The following is a 23,858-nucleotide window of genomic DNA, read 5'->3' on the forward strand; positions in this document are numbered from 1 at the left end:
ACATTTCCAGTATGCCGGCGGAGGTAGTGCATACATTTCAAACTTTTCTTTAAGAAGAATTGTCAAGCTGGGGTGTAAGGTACATTCTAACAGCAAATGTAGGCAACATACATTTTTAAATAAACAAACATGTTTAAAATATAAGCAATGCTGTACACAACACACTATTGTTCCCTGGGAGTTGCCAGTGAATGCACAGGTTTGTGCACTAAATCATGGGAAAAAGCTGGGACCCTAAGTTCCTGGCACCATGATGTCTGGGGCTCTTGCTCCCCATCAGTTCACCGTACCCCCTGAGCCCATTATAAGCCCAGACAGCTGCCCCCTCAGCTCCCCTTGGTTAAACTAGCACCCTGCTAGCCCACATGGTGTTTGATCATCACCCAGTTAAAACTTTAGCTGGCCGCAAATTTCTGATACGGCATACAGTTTCAAGCAGCCAGCTTCGCTTCAGTTCTTAAACCCTGGTCGGAGACCATACCAGAGACATTCTGCTGCTGGATGGCTGGCAAGGAGGGCGTACAGCTTGGCCATGCCTGCTGGGGTTAGGGGGAGACCATAAGATTTGTTCTCAGTGCTGGTTGCTACCTGAGAAAAAAAAAATCCTTCACCAACACCTATATCCTAGTTATTTTAAAATAGAGACCATAAGATTTGTTCTCAGTGCTGGTGGCTACCTGAGAAAAAAAAAATCCTTCACCAACACCTATATCCTAGTTATTTTAATATATATATATATATATATATTTATTTATTTATATTAAAATAACTAGGATATACCGTATTTTTCGCTCCATAAGACGCACTTTTTTCCCCTCAAAAGTGAGGGGAAATGTCTGTGCGTCTTATGGAGCGAATATGAAGCTTTACTTACCTGTCTTGTAGCGTTTCTCGGCAGCACAGGGCGCACCGCGGTACTGGAACTTGAATTTCATGTTCCGGTTTCCGGCGGGACTGAAAGGAAGTGCGCACACTGAGCTGAGTGCGCACTTCCTTTCAGTCCCGCCGGAAACCGGAACATGAAATTCAAGTTCCAGTACCGCGGTGCGCCCTGTGCTGCCGAGAAACGCTACAAGACAGGTAAGTAATTATGGGACAAGGGGAGGGGGACAGTATGGGAGAGGAGAATATGGAGAAGACTATGGGGAGGGGAGGGGAGGGGAGATGAGGACTATGGGGAGGGGAGATGAGGACTATGGGGAGGGGAGGGGGGATGAGGACTATGGGGAGGGGAGAGGGGATGAAGACTATGGGGAGGGGAGAGGGGATGAAGACTATGGGGAGGGGAGATGAAGACTATGGGGAGGGGAGGGGGGATGAAGACTATGGGGAGGGGAGGGGGGATGAAGACTATGGGGAGGGGAGGAGGGATGAAGACTATGGGGAGGGGAGGGGGGATGAAGACTATGGGGAGGGGAGGGGGGATGAAGACTATGGGGAGGGGAGGGGGATGAAGACTATGGGGAGGGGGGATGAAGACTATGGGGAGGGGAGGGGGGATGAAGACTATAGGGAGGGGAGGGGAGGGGAGGGGGGATGAAGACTATGGGGAGGGGAGGGGGGATGAAGACTATGGGGAGGGGAGGGGGATGAAGACTATGGGGAGGGGAGGGGGGATGAAGACTATGGGGAGGGGGGATGAAGACTATGGGGAGGGGGGATGAAGACTATGGGGAGGGGGGATGAAGACTATGGGGAGGGGAGGGGGGATGAAGACTATGGGGAGGGGAGGGGGGATGAAGACTATGGGGAGGGGAGGGGGGATGAAGACTATGGGGAGGGGAGGGGGGATGAAGACTATGGGGAGGGGAGGGGGGATGAAGACTATGGGGAGGGGAGGGGGGATGAAGACTATGGGGAGGGGGGTGGATGAAGACTATGGGGAGGGGGGGTGGATGAAGACTATGGGGAGGGGGGGTGGATGAAGACTATGGGGAGGGGGGGTGGATGAAGACTATGGGGAGGGGGGGTGAAGACTATGGGGAGGGGGGATGAAGACTATGGGGAGTGGGGGATGAAGACTATGGGGAGCGGGGGATGAAGACTATGGGGAGCGGGGGATGAAGACTATGGGGAGCGGGGGATGAAGACTATGGGGAGCGGGGGATGAAGACTATGGGAGGGGGGGGAGAAGACTATGGGAGGGGGGGAAAAATATTCTGAACAAACTGTCCCATAGTAAGAAACACTATGGGACAGTTTGTTCAGAATATATTGTTTTCTGGGTTTCTTCCTCTAAAAACTAGGTGCGTCTTATGGTGAGGTGCGTCTTATGGAGCGAAAAATACGGTAGGTGTTGGTGAAGGATTTTTTATTTCTGAGGTAGCCACCAGCACTGAGAACAAATCTTATGGTCTCCCCCTAACCCCAGCAGGCATGGCCGAGCTGTACGCCCTCCTTGCCAGCCATCCAGCAGCAGAATGACTCTGGTATGGTCTCCGACCAGGGTTTAAGAACTGAAGCGAAGCTGGCTGCTTGAAACTGTTTGCCGTATCAGAAATTTGCTAGTTTATTATATATATATATATATATATATATATATATATATATATATATATATATAATAAACTAGCAGTCCTTTCTGGTAATATATATATATATATATATATATATATATATATATTATCAGAAAGGACTGCTAGTTTATTTTATTGCAAAGCACAATAAAAAGGCTGTGACACTAAATTACAAAAATAAGCATTAATTGTATGTACAAAAGTCACAAAATAGGAGAGGCATTAATGTGTCTTACCGTATCATTTACAGGCTGCATCTGTTCTGAAAAGTGATACACCTTTCAAACTGCATGAAATTCACAGGAGACATTGGGTAAATATCCAGAGTTGGGGGAGAATGACATTGGGATGCAAATGTTTAAAGTATAATAGTGCAGAACAGAACCAATCTGGCACCTAAATGACAAATTGTATACATATTAACCCCTTAAGAACCAAACTTCTAGAATAAAGGGGATTCATGACATGTCATGTGTCCTTAAGGGGTTAAAGGACTATTGCCGGTGTAGTGTGACAGAATTCTACGGTAATTCACAAATGAATAAATAAATCATTATATATACACTGGCTAACTAAATGTAAAAATAAAGCTACTAAACTATAACCAAATCCAGTGTTGGCCACAATGCAGCCACAAAAGGCATCGTCTGTATTCCATTTTAGAATGATTTGCTCTTGAGACAAGTAACAAAAAGGCTGGGATGTGGACCATCAACACACCATCAGCCACCCTGAGCATCTCTCCTCTAAACAGCACTGAATCTAGATAGTGATAACACATTTTAACACAAAGACCACAGAGTAACAATTTCCTTTTAGGGAATACAGGGGATTTAAAGTTAAAGCAGAACTACCAATTCTTTCTTCTTTCTTCACTCCACCAAATGCTATTGCAGCATTTACTGGAGTAAACATAGCAGCGGTAAAAAATGAGCTTACCAACGTCCATGTTATGTTCAACTTCACTAACCTATGATGCACGTGTGCTCAAACACTATGTGTATTACACAGCGTGGGTTAAACTAATGTATATGATAGATCTGGTATGGCATGTAAAGTGTTAAAATGGGAAAGAATGATATTCAAAATAAAGAAATGAAAAAAATAAATGTTAAAGGGACACTATAGTCACCTGAACAACTTTAGCTTAATGAAGCAGTTTTGGTGTGTAGAACATGCCCCTGCAGCCTCACTGCTCAATCCTCTGCCATTTAGGAGTTTGTTTATGAACCCTAGTCACACCTCCCTGCATGTGACTTGCACAGCCTTCCATAAACACTTCCTGTAAAGAGAGACCTATTTAGGCTTTCTTTATTGCAAGTTCTGTTTAATTAAGATTCTCTTATCCCCCGCTATATTAATAAATAGCTTGCTAGGCCCTGCAAGAGCCTCCTGTATGTGATTAAAGTGCCATTTAGAGATTGAGATACAATTATTTAAGGTAAATTACATCTGTTTGAAAGTGAAACCAGTTCTTTTTTTTTTTCATGCAGGCTCTGTCAATCATAGCCAGGGGAGGTGTGGCTAGGGCTGCATAAACAGAAACAAAGTGATTTAACTCCTAAATGACAGTGAATTGAGCAGTGAAATTGCAGGGGAATGATCTATACACTAAAACTGCTTTATTTAGCTAAAGTAAGTTAGGTAACTATAGTGTTCCTTTAACAAATGTATAGCATGACACATAATTAACTGTTAGTTACCAATCCGGTTGTACAAAAACCTTGCATGTGAAAGATCCACTTTAAAGGGCCACTAATGTCACCCAGACCACCCACACTTCATCTCAATGAAGTTGTTTAGTTTTAATCCTTCAATGTAAACATTGCCCTTTTGATGAAACAGCAGTGTTTATATGGAAAGGTTAAGTACACCTCCAGTGGTGGTCTTCCCAACAGCCTCTAGAGGTTCTTCTACCTCCATAACAGAGTCAAACTGTTAGGTAGAGTAACACTATAGTGTTTAGGATACAAACATGTATTCCTAACACTTTAGTGTTTACAAACACCTTGACTTGGATATTAACCACTTAAAGACCAATAGAATAAATCGATCCCAACGAACAATCTTAAACGGAAAACTGTGCTGAAGTGCTGGAATGCATATTTAGATTCCCAGGCCCCTCTCTGTGGAGATAAACGTTTTTTAACTTCTCTTTTCTCCACCATTATACCAGTCTCGCCACAGCTGGCCCCACCTCCATGGCTGAGATCAACAACGTTTATGATCTCATCCAATCCAATGCTTTCCCAGAAGGGTAAAATTGGCTGCGCCAATCAGCATCATCCCATATAGATGCAGTGAGTTAATGCATCTCTATGTGGACGTTAAGCATGTTGAAAGCTAGTCCAGCAATCTTTGCAGGATCAAATCCAAGTCAGTGTGACAGTTACTAGAAGTGTTCATGGGCAGCAGTGCAAACATTGCCTTTTCTCAGAATAGGCAACGTTTACACTGTTGGGCCTGCAGGGAAATGCTGTATGCCCCAGAACCATTAAATTAAGTTGTTGTGGTTCTGGTGATTATGTAATTGCTATGTAAACAATATATTTCCACATTGGTACGGAATCTTTGGGGGTCGGAGTGTAATAACAGCAATAATAATATGCACAAAAGCGTGTATAAAACCCCAAGGGTGATATACACAGGTAGAGGGTGGTACAAAACAATACAACCTGTTTATGGCTGATCGTGAACGTGGAATCTATTGAATGGCAAAAAATACAAAATATGGTGAAGTAAATAAGGCAAAGATAAATTTTGCACGTGGTAGAGAACTTACAAAAGAGAGATGGTAATCACGCCTGTCACCCTGTCAGGGGTATTGTCCAAATGAAGGATCAGATGTATATGATAGAGACTGGATAGCAGTGGAAGCAGGTGTCTGTCTCGTAGTATATGGAGAGGAGAAGTTCCAGATTCAATCGCTTATACGGCAATATCACTTTTGCTCAGGAATAAAAGAAAATAGAAATAGTGCAGATTGTATAAAATTTACAAAATTTATTACAAAGATTGCACTTACAGAAAATCAGTGGTAAAACAGCATGTCTCCATAATGAAGTTTTGGGCTGGTCTCCAGATGGTGATAGAAAGAGATCCAAAATTGGAGATGCACAAAAACAATAAAATAAAATAAAATAGAATGGACTATAATAACAGTGCTGGTTATTAGCATAAAATGTCCAGAGTGTAGTATCCCTACTACACTCTGGACATTTTATGCTAATAACCAGCACTGTTATTATAGTCCATTCTATTTTATTTTATTTTATTGTTTTTGTGCATCTCCAATTTTGGATCTCTTTCTATCACCATCTGGAGACCAGCCCAAAACTTCATTATGGAGACATGCTGTTTTACCACTGATTTTCTGTAAGTGCAATCTTTGTAATAAATTTTGTAAATTTTATACAATCTGCACTATTTCTATTTTCTTTTATTCCTGAGCAAAAGTGATATTGCCGTATAAGCGATTGAATCTGGAACTTCTCCTCTCCATATACTACGAGACAGACACCTGCTTCCACTGCTATCCAGTCTCTATCATATACATCTGATCCTTCATTTGGACAATACCCCTGACAGGGTGACAGGCGTGATTACCATCTCTCTTTTGTAAGTTCTCTACCACGTGCAAAAATTTATCTTTGCCTTATTTACTTCACCATATTTTGTATTTTTTGCCATTCAATAGATTCCACGTTCACGATCAGCCATAAACAGGTTGTATTGTTTTGTACCACCCTCTACCTGTGTATATCACCCTTGGGGTTTTATACACGCTTTTGTGCATATTTTATATAGTGTGTGTGAGGTACACTTTTTGGGGGTGTGTCTTTCTAGTGTATTATATAGTAAGCTAATTTCTTTTGTCTGCAGCAATAATAATATGTTGACATTACTGTTCCTTTAATCACAGTGCAATGTGTTCATTAAAATCACATAATGATGTTATGAATACTAAACAAGATTCCCTTAGTCTGACTTTGACTAAATATTTATATGGTGTTTTCGGGTTTACAAAATGTATTTTAAAATTATTATTTTTTTGCATACAATACAGAAAATTGGTAATAAGAGATGGCATTAGTAATACGAGAATGTACTTTGTAGCTACAAAATGCTTGTATTGCCACGCTGAAAACATTTTAAACAATTTTACTTTTGTTGCAGTTGTAACACTTGAGCTCTTGCTTCATGTCATATTATGATAATGTGACTATTTCATACAGTAAAGATAGTACAGTAATTGCATGTGTGTTACTTTATTTTAGCATGAAATCTATTACATGTATCTTCACGTGACCATTGCTAGTTAATACTGGTAAACAACAGCACATTGTTGATTAATAATAATGATAAAAACAAAACGCCATTTAGGTAACCCCCCCCCCGCTCCCATGAAAAAAAACAAAAGTATTGGCACGATATTGCGCAGCAAAACGCAGCACTGCACCATTGTATTGTTCTGGTGACTATACACCTATATTTCATTTAAAGGAACAACATATTACAAAGCAATGGATAAAACATACAACTGTTAGGCTCAAAGTACATTTTGACATACTAGAGCAAAAAGGCTCTTACTTCAATGGAGTGGATAAGATTTTGACAAATAAAAAAATCATTTAATGCATTAAGCTGTAATTATTCTGGTGACTAAAGTGTCCCTTTAAATCACTTTAAAAGCTCATCCAAATATATTAAAGGAACACTATAGTCACCCAGACCACTTCAGCTCAATGAAGTGGTCTGGGTGCCAGGTCCCTCAGGTTTTAACCCTTCATATGTAAACATAGCAGTTTCAGAGAAATTGCTATGTTTACATAGCAGCGTTAATCCAACCTCTAGTGTGTCTTCCTGAGAGCCGCTAGAGGTGCTTCTGCGACGCTGGATGCGAAATGCACATCTAGCGTGCAGAACGTCAATAGGAAAGCATTGAGAAATGCTTTCCTATGGACTGTTAGAATGCGCGCGTGGCTCTTGCCGTGCATGCGCATTCCGATCCACTCGGGAGCTGACGTCGGTGGGGGAGGAGAGGTCACCAGCGCCGAGGGAGCCCTGCGCTGGATTAAGGTAAGCTGCTGAAGGGGAGGGGAACCCTGAGGGTGAGGGTCCCCCAAGGATGACAGTGTCAGGAAAACGGGTTTGTTTTCTTGACACTATAGTGATCCTTTAAATCTGAGCCTATATATATTGATAGAAGAAACAACAACAAGAAACTAGAATCAAAGTGTATAGCGTCAGCACGTTTGGGTGACATGAAACAGAGTTATGTAGCTGTATGGATATAGTTAATCAGATTGTTGGTATCTGATACACTTTAGATCTCAAGATTTGCTTTGAAAATGCCACACATTGTTACGTAGCACACAAAAAACAAAACACAATTTTATTACAATGTTAAAGGGAGACTGCAGGCACTATAACCATTTCATCTCATTAAATTGGTAATAGTTTTTGGAGTCCCCTAAGATTGTGGCTCAGGTATGGCTAAAACAGAGCACACACAATTCCTTGTAGCCATACCAATCCATACTATAAAAGGGCACTGTGATAGGCTGAAAGTGGTCAGCTAATACTCTCTGCCAAACACAGTCGCCCATTGCTGCTCAGACGAATACTTTCTTATTAAGCCAAAGCAGCACAGAGGGGATGGGCTGCTGGGGACTCTTATTTAGCATTAAAACATTAAAAGGTGTTTAAAGTTGAATGGAAGGACTCCAGACACTATGACCACTTCAATGAGACACAACAGTCACAGTACCTACAGTGTACCTTGTCCTGCTCATTGTTCTTATACTCTAAGCATAAAAAAAGTTATATTTTTTTTAATCGTTTGGGCCTCTTCTCTATTTTTTATTCACTTCATTTACAAACATAAAATCTTTATTTTAACTGATATTTCTTCCTACCCCGAAATACAATGTAAACATCACGTGAATAATGACAATCAATAGATGTGCTTTAGGTATAAAAGGTGCCTGCTACCCTGACCAGCCGGAAGCTTTTCTCTGTACTAAACGCTCAAGTCTTTAATCTCTGTAAAACTGCTTGAGGAGATTTGACTAGCTGACATTTTGAGAGAACATCACATCTCACAGATCCTTTACAAGGACGACTGTTAAGCACTGTGTATGGTCAAAGGATTCTACGATTCCAAACCTCTCCTGTCCTGCCAGAAGCTAACAAACTGCCATGTCAAAACAAAATGCTTTGTAAGCAATAACCAAGTCATGTCTCCAAACATAGCCAGTCACAATTATAGACATCCTGTAGATTGTCAGAAATCTAGTATAAACTATACATTTAAAAGGAGGGTGGATTTGATTTAAATAATGATTGAATCACTAGACAATAAGACTATTTAAATCAATATTTAACATAAATAAAAAATAAAGACTAACTTAATATTTGCAACCAGATTTTATATTTAGATAAATAACTTTTCAGATTAGTTTAACAGTTATATCTGAACTGATTTTGTTATATACCAGCAGACATACATAGATAATGAAATGATTGCAAAGTGAACTACCTGCAGTTTAATAAATGAATCACTGATATGTGGAAAACAACTAAAATTAATAAATTTAACAAAAACAATAACATTATATAGCAGTGATGGCGAACCTATGGCACGCGTGCCACAGGTGGCATGCCGGGCCCTTTCTGTGGGCACGCAGCCATAGGTTCGCCAATAATGCAGAATAGGCGCCTGCCTGCCCGAAACGGCAGGCGCCTACTCTGCTTCCGGATCGGGAGGCAGGGAGAGGGATCTTTGCAGCAGCTCCCCTGTCCTCCCGCGAGCAAGCTGTGTGGAGCGTTGCCGCGCGTTACCATGGCAACGCTCCACACAGCATCGCGCGGGAGGACAGGGGAGCTGCTGCAAAGATCCCTCTCCCTGCCTCCCGACCCGGAAGACTGCTTGCCACCACCGGACCACCAGGGATGGCTGTGTCCCCCCCTTCCTTTATTAGAGGTAAGAAGGAGGAAGGGGGGGGACTAATTTAATATACTTTTTTATTTTTTTTATTTTATTACTTAAATACACCCCACAGAGTACCCCTACCCCCCACACACACAGTACCCCTACCCCCCACACAGTACCCCTACCCCCCACACAGCACCCCTACCCCCCATACAGCACCCCTACCCCCCACACGCACAGTACCCCTACCCCCCCACGCACAGTACCCCTACCCCCCATACAGTACCCCTACCCCCACACAGCACCCCTACCCCCCACACGCACAGTACCCCTACCCCCCCACGCACAGTACCCCTACCCCCCACGCACAGTACCCCTACCCCCCCACGCACAGTACCCCTACTCCCCCACGCACAGTACCCCTACCCCCACACAGCACCCCTACCCCCCCACAAAGTACCCCTACCCCCCACACACACAGTACCCATACCCCCTCCCCCCACACAGCACCCCTGCCCCCCACACAGCACCCCTGCCCCCCACACAGCTCCCCTCCACAGCACCCCTATCCCCCAGCATCCCTCCCCTCCCCCACACCCAGCATCCCACCCCTCCCCCACACCCAGCATCGCTCCCCACCCCTACCTCCCATACACAGCACCCCTACCCCCCCACACACAGCAGCCCTACCCCACACATAGCACCCCCACTCCCCACAGCACAGCACCCCTACCCCTGCACAGCAGCTGTACCCCCCACACAGCACAGCACCCCTGTCTCACTCACACTCACACACACACACACACACACACACACCACCCCTCTCACACACACACACACCACCACTCACACACACACACACACCACCCCTCTCACACACACACACACACACCACCCCTCTCTCACACACACACACACCCCTCTCACACACACACCACCCCTCACACACACACACCACCCCTCACACACACACCACCCCTCACACACACACCACCCCTCACACACACACCACCCCTCACACACACACACACACACACACATCACCCCTCATACATACACACACACACAGCACCCCTCACACACACACACAGCACCCCTCTCACACACAAACACACACAGCACCCCTCACACACACACACACACACAGCACCCCTCACACACACACACAGCACACACAGAAACCCTCAGACACACACAGCGCACACACACAGCACCCCTCAATGCCCCTTAAACTACACCCCTCAATGCAGTATGTGTGTGTATTCAGCAGTCTGTGTGTGTGAGTGTATTCCGCAGTCTGTGTGTGTGCGTGTATTCCGCAGTCTGTGTGTGTGCGTGTATTCCGCAGTCTGTGTGTGTGTGTGTATTCAGCAGTCTGTGTGTGTGTGTGTGTGTGTATTCAGCAGTCTGTGTGTGTGTGTGTGTGTGTGTATATTCAGCAGTCTGTGTGTGTGTATTCAGTAGTCTGTGTGTGTGTGTGTATTCAGCAGTCTGTGTGTGTGTACTCAGCGGACTGTATGTGTGTGTATTCAGCGGACTGTATGTGTGTGTATTCAGCGGACTGTGTGTATGTATTCAGCAGTCTGTGTGTGTGTACTCAGCAGTCTGTGTGTGTGTACTCAGCAGTCTGTGTGTGTGTGTACTCAGCAGTCTGTGTGTGTGTACTCAGCAGTCTGTGTGTGTGTACTCAGCAGTCTGTGTGTGTGTACTCAGCAGTCTGTGTGTGTGTACTCAGCAGTCTGTGTGTGTGTACTCAGCAGTCTGTGTGTGTGTACTCAGCAGTCTGTGTGTGTGTACTCAGCAGTCTGTGTGTGTGTACTCAGCAGTCTGTGTGTGTGTACTCAGCAGTCTGTGTGTGTGTACTCAGCAGTCTGTGTGTGTGTACTCAGCAGTCTGTGTGTGTGTACTCAGCAGTCTGTGTGTGTGTACTCAGCAGTCTGTGTGTGTGTACTCAGCAGTCTGTGTGTGTGTACTCAGCAGTCTGTGTGTGTGTACTCAGCAGTCTGTGTGTGTGTACTCAGCAGTCTGTGTGTGTGTACTCAGCAGTCTGTGTGTGTGTACTCAGCAGTCTGTGTGTGTGTACTCAGCAGTCTGTGTGTGTGTACTCAGCAGTCTGTGTGTGTGTACTCAGCAGTCTGTGTGTGTGTACTCAGCAGTCTGTGTGTGTGTACTCAGCAGTCTGTGTGTGTGTACTCAGCAGTCTGTGTGTGTGTACTCAGCAGTCTGTGTGTGTGTGTGTGTGTATTCAGCAGTCTCTGTATTCAGCAGTCTTGTGTGTGTATATTCAGCAGACTGTGTGTATGTATTCAGCAGTCTGTGTGTGTATGTATTGCATTTGTTGGAGATACTAATAAATATAAGCTTAATTTGATCTATTTATATCATTATTTAAAATTTGTATTATTGAACTCTCTGCTTTTGTGTTCTTTTAAAACAAAAGTTGTTAATTAGTTCGGACAACAGTACGAGTTGTTTTTTCTAAACTTAAACCTCAGTATTGAGGTTTAATTGCCGTGTTGGCACTTTAAGGAAAAAAAAGTTGGCATGTATTGCGGTTTGGGCACTCGGGCTCAAAAAGGTTCGCCATCACTGTTATATAGCATACATATTTTTGTATTTGCCTAAACATCACTGTTTTTTTAAAGGGATTCTATAATGTAAGGAAAACATAGTAGCATACCTACCTTACACCATAGTTCCCTCTAGCTCCACCCCTCTATCATGCCACCTGCCCCCCCATGGTGCAAGGGTTAAAAAACCCTTGTAACACTTATTCGATTTCAGGGCTCATCTCCCAATGGATCGGTTCTCCGCCTCCTCCAATATCAAGCAATTGGGGAGTTGGGTGTTCATTGTATGTAAATAGATTTGCCAAATATCAACTGGATAAAACTTATTTTTCTTAATTTGTAGGTTTATTCTTAGAACACTTTTGCTGTGAAGGGTGTTCAATTTACTTGTATTAATGGAATTTACCAAAAATTTCAATAGGTCATTATTATACAGCCTCCTACTACATATCTATCACTATTTTATGCATGTATCCTAAATAGAAATATTTAAATGTATTTTTCCTCCAAAGGCACTTTATAAAAAAAAAAACAAAAAAAAAAACTTTATATATATATATATATATTTTTTTTTTTTTATTCATCATCTGTTTTTATCCACCCCTATCTAAAGTAAAGTCTACATTACTGGCTTCAGAGCACTCAGACAACCATAGTTATTAATATTCTGTAATCTCGGTATATCTTAACAAAATATATTTATTTTTATAATATATTTTATTAAAATACTGTTATGTAGACCATTCAGATAGATTATTCTATTCAGAATCAGAATCACATAATAAAAAAAAAACAATTAACACTAACACGACGAGCAAAGAAAATGTGTAGAAAAATCAAGCAGGTAACAGAGAGTTTATTCTAAAGAAAAAAGGATCAAAGTAATAAAATACTCCAAAAGCCCTAGAGAATATCAGGGGCTAGTGGATATTCTATAAAATGGTGCCTACAGTCAAACTCCTGGATAGAGGGAGTTACCCTCAAATGAGTACAAATATACCCAAGATATGGAACCCTCAATAGGAGGGTGACCTAAATAGGAGAACGACCAGAGTAAATAGGGAAGGAAGCTTACCTAAACCGCTCTCCCTAACTTACTCGTAATTTAAAAAATAAACTACAACTAAATCATCATGGTGCAAACAAAAATAATAACGTGCTACCAAGTGTAGTGAAAAAAATAAGTAGCTTCACGCCGGCCTCAGGAGCAGTTATCAAAAGCCTGCAAAACTCTCGGTACATATAGTCCTACCAATCCGTGTGAAGTTACTCACAGCTGTTCCCACATGAGGCACCTCCCCGAGCAGGGGGCGCGCCGCAACCTCACTACATCCAATCTGCATTCCGACAGGTTATCTCGAAACACGTCCCTCCCACAGAGAGTTTATTCTATTTTATTATTTTATTTGTATTTATAACAAAATTGTGACATGTAACGGACGAGAAGTCATTACATGAAAATGAATGTTTAGAGACAGTAGAAGCCTAGATTGAATCCATAGAAATGCTTGCCAATAGAAATGAAAGTTGCAAATATTTGCCAAGGTGTAAATTAATGTAGACATAGTACACTCAAGAGTCTCTTAGAAATAAATCTGGCACAGGTTTAGTAAATGCAAAAAAAGAGTAGAGCAGAAAAGATTTGTTTTCTGATTGTTTTTTTAACATTGCAAGCACTTCTAATCAAGCTTAAGTACTTTGGTATTACTTCGCGAGTACATGATTCAGAAATATTTCACATACAATAAAATCATAGCACAAAAAGGGAAAACATAAAAGAGTGGAAACAGACATTATTATGAAGTTTCCACAACACTTAAAATGAAAGAAGGCTGCCTCTACTAAGGTGCAATATCTCTCAAATCGATCGCAAAAAGAAAAAAATAACAACTGACGCAAGTGCTCACATGATTCAGTGCATTGGAGGTGAGCTAATATTTCTACTGATTATTCACTGTGCAACTACCCCAGTGCACTTCAATAGTGCTTATTAGGATATATAATAAAGTACAACTGCCCAACAAATAGTTGATTCAAGTTTAATTTTAAAATAAATATATTTACAGTAAACCTGTAAAGTCTGCCATTATTAAGCTAATTGTTGTTCTAACAATTAGAAGGCTTCAGTCTCCCTCCCACATCCTGTTTCACAAGCAGTCACTCAAGACAGCGTCATTCTCACACATACTCACTACTTTCACACCATTCACTATGAAGAGAACACAGACATCATTAAGCAAAACTAAAATATATGTGTAATGTATAGTCATACAAGGATAGCTATATGATGTTAAAGTGAATCAGTTAAGGAAAAAATAACTTGCCTTAAAACTCCCCTAAATACATCATATATCACAAAGATACTTGACATACTCACCTCATTCCAGCACCTCCATCTACAGGGCTTTGTGGCCATCCTCCGCTCCTCGTCTGGTCTTTTTTCATTGCCCTGCTTGGGAACATGTGCCAGAGTTTAAAAGGAGTGACATCAGTCACTCCATTCCTATACTCCCTAGCCCAGGGGTAGGCAACCTTCGGCACTCCAGATGTTGTGGACTACATCTCCCATAATGCTTTTACACTCATAATGCTGGCAAAGCATCATGAGAGGTGTAGTCCAAAACATCTGGAGTGCCGAAGGATGCCTATGCCTGCCCTAACCAGTGCTAGCTGAATCCGCTATGACGATTCCATGAAGTTTCCATAGCAACCACAGTGCATGTGCTGTGGCTGCTATGCGTAGGAAAGCTTGTCAGTCAAATCATAAGCATAGAGTTTATAACAGTGGTTTCCAAACTTTATAGGTACAAAGCACCCTTAATATTTAATATTTTTCCAAGCGCCCAAAGTCAAAATAAATTACCAGGTTGTATATCTGAACAGCGCTGTAGTATATACTGGCTCCACAGTAAAATGTATATAGTGTTGGTGTTTGGTTAAAGGGGTGCTTGAATACAGGTGAGTGTTTTAATGTAATGTTCACTTTTAGATGTGGATGTACATGTGTATCTAATTTTGGAGTTGGACTGTTGGGGTGTGTTTGTATGTAATATTTGTGTTAGATTGCAGGAGTGTGTTATTTTGTGCCTATAGTGTGCCTTTAATATCCAAATCAAACTGTTCTTAAAGAAACACTAACGTGTTAGTAATGCAAACATATATTCCTAACGCAAACGTATTACTCTACCAATAGATGGCCCCCCTCAGAGGGTTTGAAAGAAAACATTTACTTATCCTTTACTACATCGCTGCGCTACTCTTGTAGTGGTTGCCTCACCTCTTTGTCCTTGAGATCTTCACACTGACAGCCACTACAGGTACTTAACCTAAAAGTGACTAGTTAAACTCATGGAGACCATTTGATTGGCACGTTTGACTGAGATTAATGATCTCATCCAAATAGGCAGAGCTTTTTTTTTACTCCTTACAGGGTAGGGCAACCGCTGTAGCAGGACCCTACAGTGAGAAGTACTATAGTATTAGGAATACATGTTTGTAATCCTAATGCTAAAGTGTTCCTTTAAAGTGACCTTGATGACTAGGGAGCTTCTTGTGAAAAAAACTGAAAACTAAGCTTCAGAAAAGCTTAGCAGATTTCTCATTGGCTTGGAATATAGGAGAGAATTTGATGGAAAGAGGAAGACATGAAAGAGGTGGGTGTAGCGCAAATAACTTCATGGTCAGATTAGGAGGAAAAATAGAGCAAACTTTCTAAAATAGAATAATAAAACATATGTTTCTTACAGTTAATGCCAAAATGTATCTTCAGAATTAATTTGTTTGGTCTTTTGTTTCTTTTTAAAATGACATAAAAATGGATACTGCAGGTAAACAAAACATATCATCATAATAGTTGGCTGTTCATATTTTGTTAATAAATATTTCCAATTTCAGATAGCACAAATAATACATTATTAAAATGAAGCAAATATTGGGCTTTTTAATGTTAAAACAGCCCATGGAACACTGCCATTACATATTGCCACAACAAAGATTTAAAGACAGATGTAAAACGTTAAACTCTTGTGGCCAGAAAACCTTAACTGCCTTCATAAATTCCTCAAAGGCGTCATATTTTCACCTGTTGCCACCTTAGGAAAAACAAAAAAAAGTCAACTCTTATTTTTGCCTTTTGCAGCTTTCAGTAGCCTGGATGCCTCCTGCATTTAGGGTCTGTGTATGTGTTAAAACGTTTTAATATTGCTTTCATTGACTATTATAAGTGCATTTTCACCAGCAATTTTAACGACTCTATTCTCTAACAGATCTACGCAATATCTCTCATATATTCAGAGCAATCAGTTACATTTGTATGTCATATCGAGTCACCAGTCACACCAGGTGAATTCGTTTTTTTTCATCATGCCAACAAATATATCAATGACAAAGCAGCAAGTAAAAAAAATAAACCAATTCCAAATCTGCCGCAACATGATAACTATTGCCCGTTAAATAATCTAGTAATGGATAGAATATCTTTTTAATTGGGGGAGGGAGGGTAGGCGATGGGAGGACACAACTGTGCATTTCTCATTAAAAGAAAATATAAACGAGTGAATGGCACACGCAGAACAATATGCCACTTAACAACCAACTGTCAGCCAACCTGTCACTTGTTAAAAACGTGTTAGGAAATGGAATGCAAAACATGTCTCTTTTATCACGAAAGTCACCCTTTTTTTTTTTCCTTCTATTAAAAAAAATCCTAAGATTAAAATAAAATAAGTTGTACATAGTACATTTATTAAAATTGGAAATAAAATGTAAAATTAAAAACATGTATTACAAAAAAAGTCCACTTTGAAGTTCCTGCATCTATAGGTCTGCAGGCTATGCACTAAACACTGCCTAGACCAGGAAGTTGCTTAGCCATTATGCATGTTCTTGTGATACTGAATGGGAGCTGAGTTTTTTTTCCCTAAGCCCCTGTCCAGCAATGGTTCAGAAGACATTCATCACTTGGTGGCAGGGCTGCCATCAGAAATTTTGGGGGCCCTCACACAGCTCAAGATCTGGGCCCCTGGTGGCCCGACCCAGAGTCCACCCATAGGGCCTGTCCCGAGTCCACCCACAAGGATGAAGTGTGTGTACTGATTGTGCTGTGTATATAGTGGATATATAATGTGTGTAGTGGATGCAGTATGTGTGTCATGGATGCAGAATGTACGTTTTGTGTAATGTATGCATTAGATGCAGTGTTTAGTGAATGTAGGTGTGTATAGTGAATGCAGTGTGTGTTTGTGTAGTGGATGTAGTGTGTGTATAGTGGCATTTTTTTTACATTTATTTATGTATATTTTTATTTTATTGCCTCCTCCCTGCTTGTTACCTGGCCAGTGAGAGGGAAGATCACATTCCCTGGTGGTCCGATGGCATGGTGGAGGGGAGCCCAGCAGCACACTGGCCTGCGCGCTGTGCGGAGTGTTGCCATGGTAGCCCGTGGCAGCGCTCTGATGGCCGTAGGGCTCAGGAAAGTTAGACAGAGAGAATCTGGAAAGAAAGACAGAGTGTGCTGCTGGGCCCCCCTCTGCAATGTACAGGTAGCAGTGGGCCCGAACCGCACATATATATTTTTTCAACATGCACATATATATATGTGCATATAAGGAATGTGGGTCTCAGACTGCCAGAGTAGTCCGGGCCCCCCAGGACCATGACAACCGTTATGGTTGTCATGCCCTGATGGCGGCCCTGTTTGGTGGTGATTCCCTTCATCTGATTATGCCATTCAAGTTTTCTGAAAATAACTATTAGACTTAATTGGGCTGATATTTATGCACGTGGCTGCAGCACAGACTCCTTAATAGAAAGCATAGAAAGAGCCTGTCAGGAAAAAATGGAGACCTGTATAATGTGCACACACCATACATATATGTGATTAGGCAGATGATGAAGTATAATGCTTCTCTTCCTGTTGCATCTGTGGTTAAGGGGGTGAGAAATAACTGCAACTAGGTTCTTACTGTGCTTGGAATGTCCCTTCACAATCAACCTAATGAAAAACGGAATGTCATAATCATTTAGCTACATGAGACCTGTATAGAGTTACCAATGTTGTATAAACAGGACACTATGTGTGTTAATTTTTAGACGCTGGTTTGTTTTAGATGCCACTGCAGTATAATGGGTTAAATGTCTAATATCCATACAAAGTGTCACCAAACAACAGATTAGAATGAATAGGCCTTTAATGGTTGGGATTTGTGACATAGCTTGATGCAGTGAAAAAAATATGAATTGAAAATATGGAATTAACACTGTGTCAATGAGGAAAGGAAAGGTTTGGACAGCTGAGCAATCTGGTGGTGAGAGCACCAACAACTGGACAAAACAGAGAGGGTTTATCAAGTCCTGTAGACTTGTTTGTACCTAGTGCAGCTGTCTTAATGCAGATGAAGTGGTCTGAAATCATGCCCTCACGCTAACACAACTAGTGGCTGATTAGATCATGTCTACTAAGAGGAATTATTACACAGTGCATGGTGCTTGGCGTATCCTGAACCCAGTCATTTCTGAGAGTATACTATACCAGCAGCAATTTCGATTTAATAAAGTGTATTGATAAAACAATACTAAAGCTTCAAGTACATAAGACACGCTGTAGCAGGCAATATAATCAATTGGATACGAAGCCGGTAAAATACCGACAAAGAAAAACTCTAAAATTAATAATCTTAAAAAAGTGAGTATAAGGTGTTCAGATATCCAAGAGAATAGGTACACAAGTGCAAAATTCAATGGTTATAGTAATAACGCATTGTGTCTTTACTTGCAGTTGGAACATTAAAGGACCTCTCTATAGGGTCAGGAACACAAATGTATTCCTAACCCTATAGTGTTAAAACCACAATTTAACCCCCCTCTCCCTAAATATAGTAAAATCTTAAGTTTGTTAAAGTCTGCAGCTGCTGGCTCTGCCCCTGATCTGCCAGCTTGGCTGACATCATCAGAAGTGTTGTTCTGAGCCAATCACAATGCTTTCCCATAGGATTGGCTGAGACGGTCAAAGAGGCAGATCAGAGTCAGAGCCAAACACAACCCTGGCCAATCAGCATCTCCTCAAAGAGATGTATTGAATCAATGCATGTCTATGGTCTATGGGGAAAGTTCAGTGTCTCCATGCAGATAATTCATACAATAATATGCTGGTATAAGCAATTAATAATATGCAAACATTGCCATTTAATTTTGTTTCAGAAAATGATACATTCCAATGAACAAATGATGTGATGAATGTGACTTTTTCCGATGACCACTTTCTGTAAATGATAATCAATAGTTTGTGCCACATCATTCTGCCAATGTCTTGTATTATATTGAGTGGCTGTGAAAGGCCAATTAAACCACAGACATTATGCTGTGTATATTTATAGCCCTAAACAACAGAACTTCTTTAGCAAAACGGTTTAAACCCGCTGCATGGCAGAGAGTTGCACTCAAAGGATTTATATACTTTGCAAGTTATAACTTATCATATTATCTAGCTTTTTCATACTTGCAGTGATTACAGACAATGCAATATTACAGCGGAATTCTTAAAATCGGATGAGTTTTGCAAGTGCTGTGCCTCCCCTCCCACCGTTTCAATTCCACCACCATCTTGCAGAAAGTTGATTTTGGCTGTTTGTAAAAAAAAAATATATACATAGAAAGTAGCCTTTCATACTTTTTGAAGAAAAAAAAAATAAGAACATTCTTCCAACACTGGCGTAATACTTATAAAAACGAAAAACTGTCGCTTTTGGCAATGGGAGAGCTTTAACTCAGGAAACGCAAGATAAGAACAGCCAAAGTTACCAGGTTTTCAGGTTATATACTGTACATCGGACAGATACTTTTTGAATGTTTTCGTCCAAATTCCTTTATTGACATTTTAATCAGGATAACCCTTTCAGTGCAAGTGCACTTAATAAAACAAAAAATAGGGGGCAGCAGCAAGGGAGTAAGTTGGGAAGATGAAGAAAAACTTCTATTTAGTCTACACTCCAATTAGGAAAATAGAGCATCTAGCCATCACATTAATAATAATTGTTAAGCCTTAGGATGAGCCAACATGTCTACACCAGCAGCCTTCAATGTTATTAAATTATGTTTGTCCATTTTTATTTACCTGCTACAAAGACATAGATCTCTTTACATTGCTTAAAGGGAAACTATAGCGCCAGGAAAATTAACTAGTTTTCCTGGCACTATAGATTTCCCCTTTGTCAAGGCCCCCTCTCGCGGCGCTGAAGGGGATAATAACCCCTTCAGTCACTTGCCTGGGTCTAGCGCCGATGTCCCTCTGCGCTCGCTCAGCTCTGCCCACGCTACTCCCCCACCGGCGTACGCCCGCACTCGCATTAGGATATCCCCATTGGAAAGCATTATTTAAAATCTGCTGGAGCGTGAGGATGTCCAGTGTCAGATAACGGACCAAAAGTCTGTTTCAATTCAGGAAGTCCCTCTAGTGGCTGTCTGATAGAGGAGGAGTTAACCCTCAGAGGTAATTATTGCAGTTTATAACAACTGCAATAATTAACACTGCAGGGTTAAGGGTGATGGGAGTTTGTACCCAAACCACTCCAATAAGCTGAAGTGGTCTGGGTGGTGCCTACAGTATCCCTTTAATGTCAAGCTCATAAAATAAATTCTTAACCAAATTGTAGAAAAAAAATCCATCACAGTTATAGACTGTTAAATATTAAATTCCACATGGACTGGCTACTGCAGAGTTGTTACAAAAATAAACAAAAACTGTGATGAAATAAGCTTTCCTGAATAACAGCATTTCCTTAAAATAAAGATACACACAATAAGAAGAAATTGGATCCAATTCCTATGGTCACCCGGCCAATGTAGCCTTGGGAGTTACATTTACAAAAGATACGACACATCAACCCAAAACTCCACAAACTAAATGCATGCCACAAAAGCACTATGCAATCAGACAACGTAAACCTTCATACACAGCAATCCTGATTGCAGCACAACTGTGGTGATACTACTTAGGGAAATTAGGGAAAGCCTGCAGTCATCAATCTTACAAAGTTTTAACACAAGAAATGTGTTTAGCAAGTGAGATGAACTACAACATCAAGCAATGAAGTTTAAGTAAATCAACAATACATACAGATTGCTATAGAAAGGCAAACCTCGCCAGCTTTCATAAGAGAGAACATCCAAGTTGCTTGTCGACAAGGGAACTAATGAGAGACACAGATCTGTGTAGATGTCGGCCTCCAGTGACATCCAACTGTTGTCAACCTATCTCACAGGGAGGAGAGAGAGTGTCGCAGGCTTAGAGTCCTTTCTTTCCTCTCTCCAATTCTTATTTGAAGAGCAATGGCAGCTGAAGTAATGAATATTGATGGTTGACCTGTAACAGCTGAGATAGCACAGGCCTAGGTCTTTCATTTCACCTGCATCAGCAAAGATGTGGCTTGGACATAGGAAGTCACACATGAGGCCACTGGCCCTAAACACTCAGGTTTAGGCTGCACTTACATTTTCTTTTTTAAATAAAAACGTGACAAAAACTGTGAAATGTAATCAATAAAAAAAATATATTTTTATTGAGATAATGTATTTAAAAGGTTAATTTAGAAACTAGTAAAATGTTTTATAATTATCTGTAGTGAAATATTTAAATAGGAATTTGTTGTAATGTTTTGGTTACAGCCCAGCATCGAATAATTTACATTAAAGGTAAACTAGTTCAGATGACATTATTTAACATGCTGCTGTTGCTGACATAATACATGCTCCAATGTTACTATGTAACAACAGAATATCTGATTATTACTTTCTTTCATTTGTGTAGTTTTAAAACTTTAAATTACCAACCATACTTTTCGTTAATTATAATAAACTAAAACCTATACATTCATTCAAACTGAATTAAATCTATAAGCTACTGTGACAGGCATTTTGCACTGGGTCGTATTGGATTGTAATTTTTCGATAGCTGAATAATAATTCAGAGGTTACTTCCCATACTATTAATCTCCTGCCTTCATATGAACTGTATGTACACTATTTAGATTTTGTTTTTTTGTAAGACAAGTGAAAAGACATGTCAGTCCAGGATGGACCTTTTCTGAATGTGCATTCCACATATTTGGGCAACATTTATGCATAGTCAATAAATATAGTATTAATAAATACAAATGTGTATTCCTAACACTATAGTGCCCTTCGGAAGAGTGAGATCATTAAGACTGATTATCTCAGCCAGTCCAATGCTTTCCCAGAGAAAAGCAATAGGATGCTAGTGCGCATACATTGCTATTTCGTCAGAAGCGTCTCATACTGACAACCACTAGAGGAATTTAAACATTGCTATTCTTTTATACTGCAGAGTTAAAACTACAGGGATATGGCACCCAGATCACTTACGGTAATTTAAATTAAGAGGTCTTGGTGCCTAAAGTCTATCTTTTAATGCAAATGTATGTATTGCACTCTACTATTACTAGGTCTGATAGAATATATCCAGGTTTTGCATAAAATAAATAAACACAACAGCCACTATCCTATTAACACACATACTACAGCCCTTATTTACATGCTCATTACACATACTACACTGAAAATAGCACTATCCATACACAACCACACAAGCAAAATCCACACACTCAAACAACCTCACAAGCAGCATCTCGACAAACCGTGCATAAAAGGCATCCAATTGCATACCCCAAACTTTTACATACGAGTATGTGTAATATATGACATTTCAAAAGATAAGCAGGAGTCGGGAATCACAGAGGACCCAACAGTAAAGCTACAATGGGCAAAAACAGTCATCTATTTTTGTTTATTGCCACGTGATATATTGCGCTTCTAACATGCAATTCAAATGAACAGGCAGTATATTTGGCCCAAACAGATGTCTGTGAAAGTGACATTTATTTTAAAATACATTTAAGGTGTAAAGACACTGTACAAGGAACCTGAGGCACCAAAGGATAGCTGGGAAGCCCCTCTGCCAATGCACAAGAGCTTAACTGGAAGGCCCATCTATCAAGGAACCAGGTACACTACAACATACTGTTGAGGTACTACAGACATAATAGTCAGCACTAGGGATCAACCGATTATCGGCCGATATTCTGTATTTTCAGCAATATCAGTATCGGCCAATAAAGATACAGATATTGCCGATAATGCAGACCAAGGCCGCCATCAGGGTCCTGGGGGGCCTACCACACTCTTTCTTACCTTCCCAGCAGCTCCCTGCCGTCAGAGCATTACCACGGGTTCAGTTAACAGTAGATTTGTGTAGAAATACCGTAGTTTATTTTCTTTAAATGGTAAATGTACAGAATATCGCTATCGGTAAGTAATCGGCTATCGGCCTGAAAGTTCACAGATTATCGTTATCGGCTCTAAAAAAAAAAAAAATCAATATCGGTCGATCCCTAGTCAACACATAACAGATCTAAATAAAGTACCTTAGAACCTAAATGTACAGACATTTATTTTGTTTTGTGTATATATTCTCCAGTTTACAAATGTACTTTAGAGTAACAGGAAGCTCTCTGTTTTATATAACTTCTTGTAAGAATCACTATGCTTCAGAGTCATAACGATAAAGACAGCCTCCAATGCAATCCAGGTGCTTAACACACATGGGGAAAGTAGCATGCTAAAAGACATAAAAGGTCAGCTGCTTCATTGGAACATACTGGAGCTTCTTCATGTTAACCTACCCCATACTGTTACAACACAGTTCATGACAAACAGCTGGCAATTGTTCTCAATAACTCCATAAGGACATCATGGTCACCAATGGACGTGGCATAAACACACAACCAACAGGAAAGCTAACTAAATTGCTTTCTTGTTAACTTTATA

General features: G+C 40.8%; 1 protein-coding gene across 15 annotated transcripts in view; it reads right to left on the reverse strand.

Moving 5' to 3' along the window:
- The window catches only part of MEF2A (myocyte enhancer factor 2A), a 142,041-nt gene that overhangs the window by 95,487 nt on the left and 22,696 nt on the right, over positions 1-23,858 (reverse strand). Inside the window, exon 1 of one of the 15 annotated variants that reach the window (XM_063448836.1) lies at positions 21,133-21,215. The exons of the other annotated variants lie outside the window; for them this stretch is intronic. The gene's annotated coding sequence lies outside the window, so the exon portion shown is untranslated. Of the gene's footprint in view, positions 1-21,132; positions 21,216-23,858 lie in introns of those variants that run through there. 15 annotated transcript variants of the gene reach the window in all.

Source organism: Pelobates fuscus, chromosome 3 (genome assembly GCF_036172605.1).
Source record: "Pelobates fuscus isolate aPelFus1 chromosome 3, aPelFus1.pri, whole genome shotgun sequence".
In the NCBI taxonomy this organism is placed as follows: Eukaryota; Metazoa; Chordata; class Amphibia; order Anura; family Pelobatidae; genus Pelobates; species Pelobates fuscus.